Consider the following 14,815-nt stretch of genomic DNA (forward strand, 5'->3'; position numbering starts at 1 on the left):
AGATCGCTGCTGGTCTTGTCGATTTTGTTCCTCACCCACCCTCCCGTTTGGATGCATATGCGTATCTGGCGGAGCCTATGGAGATGACGTTCGGAAGGTTTCACTTTCGCGTCGAGAAGGAAGGATCGTATCGTGTCGAGGTTCCGATTTCGTCGGGATCATCGAAGGTCGATTCCGATTTTTCAAGCTATGCGTCGTCAACCGAGTCAGGAGAAGAAGAAACTTCGGCGACACGCTACATCAGCACCAGAACAAGAGAGAAACTCGACAAGATCTTCAACGACATGTCGTTTGAGTCATCTGCGGACTCATATATAAGCGATGGCTCAAGCGATGTCGACAGCTATGACTTCATCGACAAATCTATCACAGTGGGCAAGGTCTTCATCAATCTAAACAATGATGCCACCAAACCCAACATAGATCTGAGTACAAAGTATCATCAGATTTATGCCATTGAAGATCAAGAGGAAACATCTGAGGCTTTCGACGATCTGGGAAATCCATACGTCGATCCCTCCAATCTGCGACAAGGCCTGGGCAATAAATACGTCGGGCCAGAGCCGCGAGATAGAGTCCAACTTTCACAAACAGCGTGGGACAGAGCCGCGAGAGCTATGAACGGTACAGAACCAATGGCTACCACAGCCACACCAGAGGAATTACAAGCATATCAATATAGGCTCGCACGAGCTGCCAGGGAATTGGAAAAACAGACAGCTGAGTTGAACAGGAGGAAGGAGGCAGCTTCTGCATCCAGCAGGAGAAGGGCAGATCTAAGTCGACAATCGAGAACTACGGGTGATAGCCACAGGGAGGCGCGGAATAGAGCAAGATCAAGGCTGCAACATATACCCGAAGCAGAAAGAGAGCACTTGGTCCAAAACCTCGACATGTCCTTCATGTCGATAGATACAAGAGGAAACATCATCCCTAAGACACCAGAGGCTGGGTATATGGCGACACATGCTTTTATCCTTGCATCTAAACCACCTCCAGGTGATCCAAGGGAAACACTGTACAATATGGCGGTAGCAGGAGTTGGAGCTATGGGGACAGCGTTTGTATCAACGCCTCCCGAAGGAACGGCAAGGCAAAATAGTCCACGACCTGCAGCAGCAACAGCGGCAGCACCTGAAGGACCAAGTGGAGCAAGAGATACAGCAGCACAAGCAAGGGTCGACAGAGCGCGGCAAAGCAGAAGGGATCATCGGCAATCTCCAGAACTTAACGACGAGGATATGTGCGGCTTACCATGCTTCACGAGGAGAGTCCGAAAAACTCGAGTCCCCTCAGGATTCAAGTTACCCGATAATTTCAAGAAGTTCGACGGCCTCCAAGATCCAGAGGATTGGCTAGTCGACTATTTGGAGACGGTGAAGCTGACAGGAGGAACCAGGGCAACAGCTATGCAAAGCATCCAGGTACATTTGAGTGGAGCCGCACGATCTTGGATAAAGAAACTCGCTCCAGGATCCATCGACAGCTGGGAAAGTTTCGAGGATGTGTTCGTCAAGAACTTCAGATCCACGTGCAAAAAACCCGCGTCGTTAGAGGAGTTGAGAGCATGTCGACAAAAGCCAGATGAGCCAATGAGAAAGTACATCCAAAGGTGGAATATCATCAAAAACTCGGCAGAAAATATATCTGACGAGAGAGCAATAGATGCGTTTGTCGCAGGAGTCAGGCGTGGAGATTTTGTCGAGGATTTGGGAAGGACCAATCCAAAGACAGTATCCGCGTTAATGGAGATAGCAAATAAATGGGCAGATGGAGAAGACGCTGTCCATAACAAACGGCACAGGTCGCCAGAGGAGGACCGTGGTCGAAACTATCAACCGAGGCAAAGATTTCCTCGGCGATGCGGAACTATGACGCTCCGGGACAAATTTCGGCAGGTTTTTGGACAAATACGAGGAGGAAGCAACGAGAGATGATTACCGGAGAAGCAATGAACAGCGAGGTGATAATAGGGATGATTCACGCAACGGGCAAAGTAGCGGGCCTAGGTTTCCAAGACCTTTCGTGTCCCCTGAAGAGATGATGAATGGACCGTGCCAGATGCACTTTTTCCTCGACAGCAACGGTAAAAGACAGTCAGGGCACTTGCAGAAAGACTGTCGAAATTTTCAGGCAATGTTGCGGTATGCAGAAAACGCTAACGCGCGGGCAGCACAGAGAAATCCTCGAGAACCCAGAAGCGAGATTCACTTGCCGCCTCCTCCCGCGATTACAGACGACAATCGGCATCAGCTCAGAATAGCGGCAGCACCTGCACCACCACCTTATGTTGATCCTAACTCCAATGGAGCAGTGTCGATGATTCAGAAGGGAAGGCCATCCAATAGAGCTCAGAAAGTAATCTCACGACAAGTGTTTATGGCAGAAAAAATGCCTCCACCAACTGTCGAGTATCTTAATTGGTCAGGGCAAGATATTGGGTTCACCATAGCAGATCATCCGCAACAAGTTCCTCGACCAGGGCAGTCAGCACTTATTCTACCAGCAGTTATTGCAGGGTTTGACGTCTCTCGAGTGTTCATAGACGGCGGTAGCAGCTTAAACCTCATGTATGCAGATACATTGAGGAAGATGAACATATCCTTAGCGAACCTAAAGCCAACAGACACAAGGTTCCACGGTATCACACCAGAGAAGCCAAATTATCCACTGGGAAAAATCAACCTCGACGTTCAGTTTGGAACCCGAGAGAATTATAGAATCGAGAGGCTGGAATTTGAAGTCGTAGATTTTCCGTCGCAGTACCACGCTTTGTTGGGACGACCAGCATACGCTAGATTTATGGCAGTGCCACATTACACATACCTGTTGTGGAGGCTACCTGGACCAAAGGGACCAATCACAGTAAAAGGAAGCTTTGCCTTAGCCGATAAGTGCGACAAGGATTTCCACCGGTTGTCAGAAACTTTCGGGATGCAAGCTGAGTACTTGGCGTCAAAAAGCATGACTGATTACGACGTACCGCCGGACGTTGGAAGGCCAAACAAAGAATCAACTTTCGATACGAGAAAAATTCAAAAGAGGTGCGGATTCACCCGACGGACCCAAAAAGACGACATCTATCGCAAACGACATGGATATCGCATAGGAAAGCGCGCTCGTCGAGTTCCTCCGTGAGCACCGGAAAATCTTCGCATGGTGTCCAGCTGACATGCCAGGAGTACCCAGGGAACTTGCCGAGCACCACCTAAACTTGGATCCACTAGCGAGACCAATCAAACAACCTTTGCGGCGTTTTTCGGAACCAAACCGCAAAGCCATGCTATCCGAAATAAATCGACTCGAGGAGGCTGGTTTTATCAAAGAGATATCTACAGAAGCTACATGGGTAGCTAACCCAGTGATGGTGCCGAAGAAACACACGGTAGTCCTTCGCATGTGCGTCGACTTTACGTGTCTCAATAAACATTGTCCTAAGGATCACTTTCCCCTCCCAAGGATCGATCAAATCATCGACTCCACGGCAGGCTGTGAACGTCTTTCCTTTCTGGATGCATACTCTGGTTATAACCAGATCAGATTAAAAGAAGATGATGAAGCCAAAACAGCGTTTATTACACCTTACGGCGTGTTCTGCTACAAGACAATGCCCTTCGGTCTAAAAAATGCGGGAGCAACATATCAGAGGATGATGCAGAAGTGTTTAGCAACACAGATCGGGAAAAACGTGCAAGTATACATCGATGATGTCGTCATAACGTCAAAAAAGGGGGCAACGCTGATCGAGGATCTCAAAGAAACTTTTGACAACCTCGACAAATTCTGCCTAAAGTTGAACCCGACGAAGTGTTCTTTCGGTGTCCCAGCAGGAGAACTCCTGGGGTTCCTAGTCTCAGCAAGAGGGATTGAAGCAAATCCCGACAAAATACAAGCTATAGTAACAATGAGGAAGCCAACAAAGTTGAAAGAGATACAGCAGCTAACTGGGCGAGTCGCAGCATTGAGCAGATTCGTCGCCAGGCTAGGAGAAAAAGCGTTACCATTTTACGCTTTGATAAAGCAAGGAGATAAATTCCAATGGAACGAAGAGGCCGATAGAGCCTTCGAGGATTTGAAACGCAAAATTTCGACACCACCAATTTTGGTGGCACCAAAGGAAAAGGAACCTCTCCTGCTGTATATTGCAGCCACACCTCAAGTGGTTAGCACGGTGCTAGTAGTCGAAAGAGAAGAAGAAGGCAAAATCCATGGAGTGCAGAGGCCAGTATACTTCGTGAGCGAAGTTCTGTCGCCCTCAAAACAAAGGTACCCTCAGTACCAAAAGCTAGCATATGGAGTGTTCACAACAGCACGAAAATTGCGCCACTATTTTTCGGCACATCCGATCATAGTGGTCAATGAAGCTCCCTTGTCAAATATACTAAACAATCCAGAAGCTACGGGTCGTGTCTCCCTTTGGGGAATAGAACTTTCCCCTCGGGACATCACGTATGAAAAAAGAAAAGCAATCAAGTCGCAAGTTTTGCCAGATTTCATCGCAGAGTGGATGGAGCTGCAAAACACAGGACCTCCAGACTTGTCGAGAACCTGGACCATGAACTTTGATGGGTCCAAAAGACTAGAAGGGGCTGGCGCAGGAGTAGTGCTCATATCACCTGAAGGCGATAAGTTGAAGTACATCCTTCGGATGACGTTCCCTAACGCATCTAACAATGAAGCAGAATATGAGGCTCTCATACACGGGATGAAGATGGCGAAAGCCTGCGGTGCAACTCGACTAAAAATCTTTGGCGACTCACAACTGGTGGCTCAGCAAGTTATGAACCAATGTGACGCAGTCAATGATAGCATGATGGCATACAAGGAGGTGTACAACGAGCTCGAGAAGTTGTTCGATGGATGCGAAGTAAATCATATTAGTAGATTGAGCAACGACGAAGCCGACGTTCTTGCAAATATCGGGTCGCAATGCCTTGCGGTCCCGCCAGGTGTATTCTGGGAAGAGATAACAGAGAGATCCACCAAATCAACAAAGTCAAAAAAGAAGGAGAAGAAACCCTCGGGGGCTACCAAGGAAGAGCAAGAGGAAGAAGAAGAAGAACAAGACCTGGTCATGGTGATACAGATACCATGGATGCAGACGTTCATATCATACATCCTCAGGAAAGAAATACCCGATGATCCAGTCGAGGCAAGGCGAATAATTCGACGCTCCAAAGCCTTCACGGTAGTCAAAGGGGAATTATACAAGCGGAGTATTTCAGGCGTCCTGCAAAGGTGTGTCACACCCGAAGAAGGAAGAATAATTCTGAAGGATGTACACGAAGGAATCTGTGGCCACCACGCAAGTAGTCGAGCTATTGCAGCCAAGGTTTTTCGGGCAGGATTCTACTGGTTGACAGCAATCGAGGACGCTAAGGAAATAGTAAGAACTTGCGACGCGTGTCAAAGGTTTGCCGCAAAACCCCACTCTCCAGCAGCAGAACTAGCACCAATACCATTGTCATGGCCCTTTGCCCAATGGGGACTTGATATGGTAGGCAAGTTACACAAATCCTGGCCAGGAGGAAAGGAGTATATGCTAGTAGCTGTCGACAAATTTACAAAGTGGATAGAAGCGAAGCCGATAAATTCACCAGACGGAGCATCTGCAGTAAAATTCGTAAAAGGCCTCGTCTTCAGATTTGGAGTACCCCACAGCATCGTCACAGACAATGGCAGTAACTTCACATCCAACGAATTCAAAGATTATTGCAAGGAAGTAGGTATCAAGCTGCACTTTGCATCAGTTGCACATCCTCAAACCAATGGGCAAGTCGAGAAAGCCAATGGCATCATTTGCAACGGCATCAAGAAACGCCTGTTAGGACCACTGGAAAAAGCTCGGCATACCTGGCCAGAAGAACTACCAAGCGTGTTGTGGAGCATCCGAACAACACCAAACACAGCAACACAGGAAACTCCGTTTTTCCTGGTTCATGGAGCAGAAGCAGTATTACCAATCGAGATAGAGCACAACTCTCCACGTGTCGTGGAATATGACGAAGAAGTGTCGAGAAAAGCGCTAGAAGATGACGTCGACGCACTTGATGAAGCTCGAGATGAAGTACTATCTCGGGTAACCAAATATCAACAGGACCTGAAGAATTACCACAGTCGACGTTTGCGGCCGAGGTCTTTTCAGGTGGGAGACCTAGTTCTTCGGCTCACGCAAAAAAGTCATGAAAAACTCGAGTCACCATGGCTTGGCCCTTACATCGTCACAGAAGTAATCGGAGGAAGAGCATACAGAATAAAGGACAAGAAGACAGGGGTGGAGGAGCAAAACCCTTGGAACGTGGCGCAACTCAGGCGTTTCTATGCCTAGAGCTGAAATACAGTCCTTATGAAACTTCAATATACTGAAACGCCCGCGAGTTTTCAGACGCACTCTTTTCCTTTTTCGGGGCACCGAGTGGGGCCGGAGAAGGTTTTTAATGAGGCGGGCTCGCGGTGCTGCAATATAATAAAGATAGTATCAATATAACCTTTCTTCCTTATCGACACGATCAAAGTCTCTGCTCCGACGAATTTCAATATAGTTCATCGACAAAAGAAAAGCCTTGCCTTGGTATTAAAATACCTCGTGAGTCAATAAAAATACAAAATAGTACTCAATAAAAAAGCTCGGGGGCTCATATTCGCCATAAATATATAAATGCCTTGGTTCAAAACCTCGCAAATATACAAATATAGTAAAGAGTCACCGAGACACTCGGGGGCTAGACAAACATAGAAATATAGTGGTTGCTTCACAATATAATCATAGTCATGGGTTACAAAAAAGAAATATCTACAAGAGGAAAATAACTAGTCTTGATTCAATATGTCATCAAGAGTAACTCTGTTTTCTTCAGGAGCAGCGCCAAGAAAATCGGCATAATGGCCATCGGCAAAAAAGTCGGCGTCCATCCGAAGAAGGTCCTCAATCATTTCTTCGGCTACAGGCGTAACCTTCGTGTTAATCCTATCAACACCAACTCTTCGACGTTTTACCTTTTGATGAACTTTCGCGACAACTTGGGTAAGGTCAAGATTTGAGTGGCAGATCTGGAGCATGATAAGAGCAAATCTGGCGCCAGCTACCAGTTGAGCTTTGACAAAATCATGGATACTGCCAGCATCCTTGAATCTTTCCATCAATTCAGGGAGAGTTTTTGGTTGGACGTTCCGAGGAAACATGGAGTTGTAAACCATGGACAAGGTCTTGGTACAGAAGTCAAGGAAATCGCGAGTTTGAGAGGTGCGATCTTGGAATCTGACAATTTGTCGGGTCCTCTCTGGGGTAGCCCAAAACAAAGAACCATGGTCCAGGGAAAGGTTAACAAGGAGGTTCGTCCTAGCATTTACCCTCTCTTCCTCGGCAGCAAGCATCGGTAAAGGAACCTATCAAAACAACGAAGGGGAAACCTTTAAGAGACATAGCATGAAGATGAAAGATATCGGAGGATGAAGCAAGCATACCCGACATATCTGCACTGGCTTCATTCATTAATTCGAGCATGAAATTTTCTCGAGTGGTCGCCTTTTCAGCCTCGGAAGCAGCAATTTCCTTAGCAGCCACGGCCTCGCGAGCTTGCTGAAGAGCAACTTTTTCGGCTTCAGATGACTTACGAGATTGCTCCATCATCACAAGTGTTTGCTTCTTCGCATACTGAAGTTGCTGTCGAAGCTCATCCAGTTCTTGCGACAAGGTATCGTCGACAGGTGCAGTATCAGCAAAAGTTCTCCTCGCGCGAGAAGAAGAAGGCGAAACATTGGAAGGAGCGGAAGATGGAGTATAGTTATCAAATATCAACTGAAATTTAAACAAGACAACATCAAACAACAAGCAAAGATAGAGTTTTCATTAATCTCTTGGAATAATTACAAGGGCATTACAGTGGAGCTAAGGAAGTACGTGTCGCCAAATGACTACTTTGGCGACAAGAGCAAAAGAAACAGAAAGAAAAACAGAGACATGCAACTAGACCTCCGGCCTTGACGAGCTAGGAGTCGACGCTGGTTTAATCCCGAGATAGGCCAAGATCTTCTTTGTGTTGGGCTTGGCTGCCTTAATCAGCGACTTCCACCTTGATTGCTCTATCTGCTCGGTGTCGCCAACTTTCATCCAGTCAATAGTCTGTTGACTGTCAGCAACCAACACGACAGTGTTCTCAACGGCAACCTTCATATTTTCTTGGCGCATCTTCAGTCCAAGGTCTTCCGGTGAATTGAACATCTTGGCAAGGTTAAGGAAAGTCGCGAGCTCCTCTTTCTTCGGGAAGAAGTAGGGGAACAATGCCGACAATACTGCGTTAGCATTCGACACACCTTCACGAATCTCGGACCCATGAAGCTCCAGATAGGAAAGTGCGTCAAGGAGCGGGTCATCGACAGGATTCGTCAGATCAAAATCCTGGTTTGTTTGGGCTGTCAAGGAAACAAAGCATTAGTCAAAAGATAAGAAACAACGATTCTCATAAAAATAGAAGGGATCAGCAAAATTACTGAAAGTGCGGCGACTTTGAGTTTTCAGGCGCTTGAGGATTCCTTGTTCACGAGAAGCTTGCGCAGCTTTGTGCTCGTTTAAAGCAGATGTAGCATCCTCAAGTTTTTTCTGCAGTTCCTCGATACCAGCAGCTTTTGCCTTGGCTTCATCAGCTTCGGCCTTGGCTTCGCTAGCAGCGAGTTCGGTTTTCTTGCGAGCCGCTTCACTTTGCTCAAGTTTTTGAGCAAGTGCGTCGGCACGTTTGTTGGCCTCTGCAAGTTTCTCTGTCGAGATATAAAAAAAAAAGAGAGAAGAAAGATCAAAAATCGCGACAAGCAACAGGAGCAAAAAGTCAAGGAAAAATGGCAAGTTTAAAGGTCGTTACCTTCGGCTCTGTTAGCATATTCACGGTACCAAATAAATTGGGAGCCGATGCGGAGAAGATCTTTGATCATAGGCTATTCAAGGTGAACACAGCAAGAGAAACATCGGCATGAAAAAGAGAGAAGGCGTAAAAAAAAGCAAAATAAGGAAAATATAGATGTCGACAAGCTTACATCATCCAAGAGCAGAGTCGACGAACTGCCCAACTGAGGGGCAGGTTCAACAATCTTTTCAACCCTTGTCCTTTTTGGTGAAGGATCAAGGGGGCTTGATGGTGGAGTAGTGGTGACGACGTTTTGTTGAGGAGGCGAGGTTTCTTCTCCTTCAACTAGCGTGTCTGAGGCAAGTACAGTACGTGACGTGCTTGTCCGAGGAGCCACGTCAGTAGTTGGTACTTCTTCCTCGTCATCACTGTTGATCAAAAAATCGGCAGCATAAAAAGCAAGACAAGATAAATATTTCGAGTACAAAAATAGGGAGAAATAAAGACGACTTACGAGCTGACGAGGGATTCAATATAAGGATCATAAGCTGCCTTCGGATGAGAAGGAACAACTTCTTCAGCCTTAGAGGTGCCAGAATCCTCGGCATCATTCCTTTTCCTTTTGATCCTTGGAGAAACAGCAGGAGGAAGGGATTGCGTCGACTCACTGGCTTCAGACTCAATTTCTTTTTCACGAGAAGCCGCAGATTTGTGAGAACCCGCGACTTCACTTTCGGGAATAGAAGAACCTTGAATATCTTCGGCAACGATGGCCTGTTCTTCGACTTCTCCACCCTCAAGAAGAGGAGGAAGGGAAGTCATAGTAGGATGGTTCTGTAAAAAATAGCGACAAAAGGAAAATTAAAGAGATGACAATACAATGAGATGCAGAGAAAGTGCGGAACAAGATAAAAACTCGGGAAGACAAAATACCTCGGGGAGTGGATTGGCGGAGCTGTATGGTTCCACGTGACAAGAGGAAGGAATAGGGTCCTTGCCCAGGCGAGAAAGTCTTCGAATCAACTTCTCCAAGTCCTTTGAGGAAAGATCACTGGAGATTCTGTTGGCGTCATTTTCGCCAGAGTACGTCCAAAGGGGATTTTTGCGAGCCTGAAGAGGCTGCACCCTAATCCTAAGGAAGTAGGCAGTGATTTGAACACCAGACAGCTCTTTGCCTCGAGTGTTTTGCAGCTGATGAATACGAGACATGAGTGCCTCTGTCGCCTTTTTCTCTTCTTCGGAAGCTTCGGCATCCCAGGAGCGGCGGCGCTGGATTCTGGCACTTCCGTCGAAAGGAATTATGTTGTGTTCAATGGAGTTGGCGCTTTCTTCGTGAATGTAGAGCCACTTTTTTCGCCATCCTTGGACAGAATCAGGAAATTTGACGTCGAAATAATCGACATCAGTACGAACACAGATAACAACGCCACCTATGTTATAAGTGACGTTGTGGGAGCCATTGCGGCGGAGGCAGAAAATGCGTTTCCACAGAGCCCAATTGGGAGGGATTCCGAGGAAGCATTCGCAAAGTGTGATGAAAATAGAAATGTGAAGGATGGAATTGGGGGTCAACTGGTGCAGTTGAATCCCATAAACGAAAAGAAGGCCGCGGAGGGAATCGTGAATTGGGGCCGAAAGGCCGCGGATGAGGTGATCAACAAAACTAACCCGGTACTCCATTGGAGGCTTGGGGTAGCTTTCTTCGCTGGGAAAGCGGATGGCGTCCTCCTTCTTCATGAGGCCAAGCCTCTTCAGCATGTTGGTGTCCTGGTTGGAGATTTTGGATCTCTCCCACTCAAGATCCTCGGCGGCCATCTTGGATTCCGGAGTACTGTGGCGAGTGAGTCGCGTGCGCGGTGGCATCAACGACAATGGGCAGAGCAATGCTCGTGAGTGCGGAAGATCAGAGAGAGTTGGGCGCAAGGGAAGTTTTTGCGAAGAGGAACAGATGAGCGGCGCAAGCGAGGGGATGAACGGAGGTTGAAGAAAGGTTTATATAAGAATCGGGTGAAGCAGTGTGCCGTTGGATGAAGAAATCATGTGGTGAGAAAAGATTTTCTAGATACAAGGGTAAAGAGGTATTTTTACTGAGATAGGCGTTACCGTACGTGCGCCGGAAAAGCGGAGGACGTGTGTCCCCCACTTGCACGACGTGTCAACGTGGTGGAAGCAATGGACCCACAGGGCAGAAAAATCACGACTATTCAACAGGGATGAAGTAAATTTGATTAAGGGAAGCATGTCGACAAGGAAAATAAAAGAAGATTGGCGACAGGGAGAATTATTAAATACTTCGGGAGCCTTTGATCAAATACAAGTTTTTGCCCAAATGCTCGGGGGCTACTTCGACAAAAAGTAAAATTTCGAGTATGGCAATATAGAAATTGCGGGAGCCTACAACCAAGCACAAGTCCTTGGCTGTAGCCTCGGGGGCTACTCCCATCGGGAGCGCTGTTCGCGCACCCGAGAGATAAAAAAAGAAGAAAGAGATCATATTGGGAAATAATGACAATATAGCGACAAGGTGGACTAAAATGTTGAGCCTACAACCAAGCACAAGTTCTTGGTTGTAGCCTCGGGGGCTACTCCCATCGGGAACGCTGTTCGCGTGCCCGATGAAATTAACAAAGGAAAAATAGAAAAGCAAGAGAGTATATTTCGAGTTATAATTAACTCTACATATACTCCCATCGGGAGAGCAATATAAGTCATATTTGACTCGATAAAATGTGCCATTCCAACAGCCGGAAAAGCACTCGACAATATATTCTCAGAACGCCGAAGTTGCGATCAATTTCTGAATGCCGCAAATTTGCGAAGGTAAGACCCCAGATCCATTCTGCTGGGCGTGGCATCGCCAAAGACTGCGCTCTGCTACCTTTATCCGTATCAACAGATACGAAGAAAAATCCTAACGGACGCGTTAGGTACCCGATAAATTTGACTGGGACTCGACAGAATGGTAAGACCTTAAGCGGCACTCGTCGAAGTTTACACCAGTATCCCGAGATCATGTCCAGGGACGTGATTTTGAAGTAGGTTTTTGCGGATTGCCACTAGAGCAGTTAACTAGTACCTGATCCGTCAGATGAACTAGCCCCAACTACCATTATCCCTGTACAATATAGAATTTTATGTGAAGAAATATAAAAAAGTTGAAGCTTTCGAATAAAAATAAACAGTGGAGATTTTCCCTGATTCTACGATTCAAGCAAAATCTCGGGGGCTACTGACATAGGCATCCCAAATGGGCCTGCCGAAGATAGTACCCGGGGTTTACTGAAGGCCCACTACCCGAAGAATAAGAAGATTCGGGAGCCCAAGATATATCAAGGAAAGTCAAGAGTTGTAATAGGAAGTGTTATTTGTAATCTGGCGGGATGAGTTAGAGACCGTTCCGGACTATGTAACTTGTATAGCACGAATCCCTCGGCTCCACCTCCTATATAAAGGGGGAGCCGAGGGACGAAGAGGGAATCGATTCATTATCTGCAAACCCTAATTTTCATAATCGTCGAGTACTTTTCGGCTGAAACCTTCGAGATCTACTTGCACTCTACTTCTAACTAAACCCTAGCCTACAATCCATAGGCATTGACAAGTTGATACCTTGTCAGCCGGCAGAGCCACCGGAGAAGGAGGGGAGGGGCCGGAAGAAGGGGACGACTCTCAAGGAGAGGGGGTTAGGCGGGAGAGGAGAGGGAAAGGAATGAGAGCCTCTCTCTCGTGGTTGCTCCGTTCGTTCTCTAGACGATGTAACTGTGTACTCCTACTACCTCCATCCCACGTCGTCTCTGGTTTTGAAATTTTCAATATACCTAGATACTAAACAACATCTAGATATATCCAAATTTAACAAATGTCAGACAACTTTAATGGGACAGAGGGAGTGCAAAAAATCAAACTATGTAAAATTTGACCAAATTTTCAAAATAAACTATTAACATGTACTGCAATAGAAAATTAATATCGTTATATACAAATCATATGATATTTTAGCTGTTAATAGTTTTTCCTAAAATTCTGGTCAAAATTTAGATTTTTGTTTAACTTTTTTATCGGTATGGAGGTTGTACTATATACTACACCCTCCGTTTGTAGATATAAGCCATAATTCCCTGCTTGTCTTCCTATCAACCTACCCCTCATACTTTAAAAAAAAACAGCCCCTTCATCCACTTGTCGCATGCAACTTGACCGACATGTGACTCACACATTTGGATGGCCACCGACGCGTGCCCTGACCGGATCTTTGCAACCAGGCCCTAGAACTCCTGCTCGGAGAACTTGTGCACGAATGCACGCTTGGCGGCGGAGGTGACCACGCTGACACCGGCCTCTCCACCGTCGGAGTTGATGCCCTTGGAGTAGTACGGCTGCGCGGCAATATCGTCGGCATGCTTCCTGAAGAGGCACTTGCCGAGGTTGAGCCTCCAGGTTCTCCTCGGACACCGTGCTGCACAAGAGAAGGTGGGTACAGGGGTTGGAGCTAGCTGGGAGTGAACAGGGGCTTACTGGGAGGGGTCGACGGGGCAGGGCACGCGGTGGCGCGAGGTAGAGGAGGAATTCGGCGGGTGCCTAAGGAGTAGAGGGTGGTGATTGATGATTATGGGTTAAATGGGGGGTATGAGGGGGTCAGCTGGGTTGCTTAGAGCATCTTTAGTTCAGCCTGTAAATATGCAAACAGTAAAACGCGAGTTTAGGCCACCGAACTCGTATTTACGGATCGAAAAAGTGCCGGCGCAAATCAGAACCCGTAAACTAAAACTGTAAAAAAACATATTCATAAATATGCCACTAGACCCGGATGTTAGACGTTTTTTTCCTTTGCTCCTCCTTCTTCTTCTTCTACCTTTCTCCATCCACCCACGTCTGCCCACGTCCGGCCGAGGTCGATGCCGGCCGCCCTGCCCCGCTCTGGCTCCGCCCCATCCCCGCCGCCCCGGCCCTGGCCCCTCCTGCTCCGCTCTGCGCCGGCTCTGCCCCGCCCCGCCCCGCCCGCGCTGCCCCGGCCTCGCCCTGCCCCGGCCCGACCCCGCCAGCGCCGCCCCCTCGTCCCCGGCCGTGCCCGCGCTGCCCCTCCCCGGCCACGCCTGCTCCGTCCCCGTCCCGACCTGCAGCGAGCTCACCTCGCCCCGCGTCGTCCCACGCCGCAGCGAGCTCGTCCCGCCCCACGCTGCAGCGAGCTCGCCCCGCCCCACGCCATCGCGAGCTTGCCGGAATTTGGCTGGATTCCGGCGAATTTAGTTGGATTCCGACGACTGTACCGGCGGAAGTAGTTAGCTCGAGCTGAAATTTCAGCGCGCAACGAGTAGGGGTTCCTATTCAGTTCGCACTTCCATCCCCTACAAATACAGGCCGAGTTGGGTTTTCGGTCTCGGCCTGAAAACTATTTTTTGGTTTTGGCTCGTTTCCGGTGACTGATCTGCGCCATTTTCTGAACTGAACCCGTAAATTGGCAGTTATTTTTTGGTTTTGCCCAGTTACGGGCTCTACTAGAGATGCTCTTACTGGGTGGATGGGAGGGGGTAGTTGGCGCAGTGGCGTCGCTTGTTGGGGAGCCAAAAGTGGCAACGTCCCGTAGGAGGGACCGGCGGTGGCGGTGCGGATCCGCCGTTCACCGGAGCTCGGTCCATCGATGACGGCGGCGATGGCGGATCCGGAGTGGGGTGGTGGAGTCAAGTGCAGGAAGGCCTAACGAAGCGGTCAAATGGATGCGCTGCCCAGTAAGCCCGGGTTAGTATTCCCGAGCTTTGCGAGTATAGGTCAGTGGAAAATCTGTCACCAAGTATTTTTTTTGCCGGTGTTCCTCATCATCGCTGAAAGTTTCGAGCTTGGTCAACATTTGAATTTGAATTGTAGATTAATATCAATTGCTTTTGAGTACTTTTGGTTTGTGTCATATCATGCCTTATCGGGTTTTGTTAATTATTGCTAGCCAAAAATAATTTAGTTGCTCCGTTTATTATTGTAAAACC

The sequence above is a fragment of the Lolium rigidum genome, unplaced genomic scaffold, assembly GCF_022539505.1.
Source record: "Lolium rigidum isolate FL_2022 unplaced genomic scaffold, APGP_CSIRO_Lrig_0.1 contig_5526_1, whole genome shotgun sequence".
NCBI classification, from domain to species: domain Eukaryota; kingdom Viridiplantae; phylum Streptophyta; class Magnoliopsida; order Poales; family Poaceae; genus Lolium; species Lolium rigidum.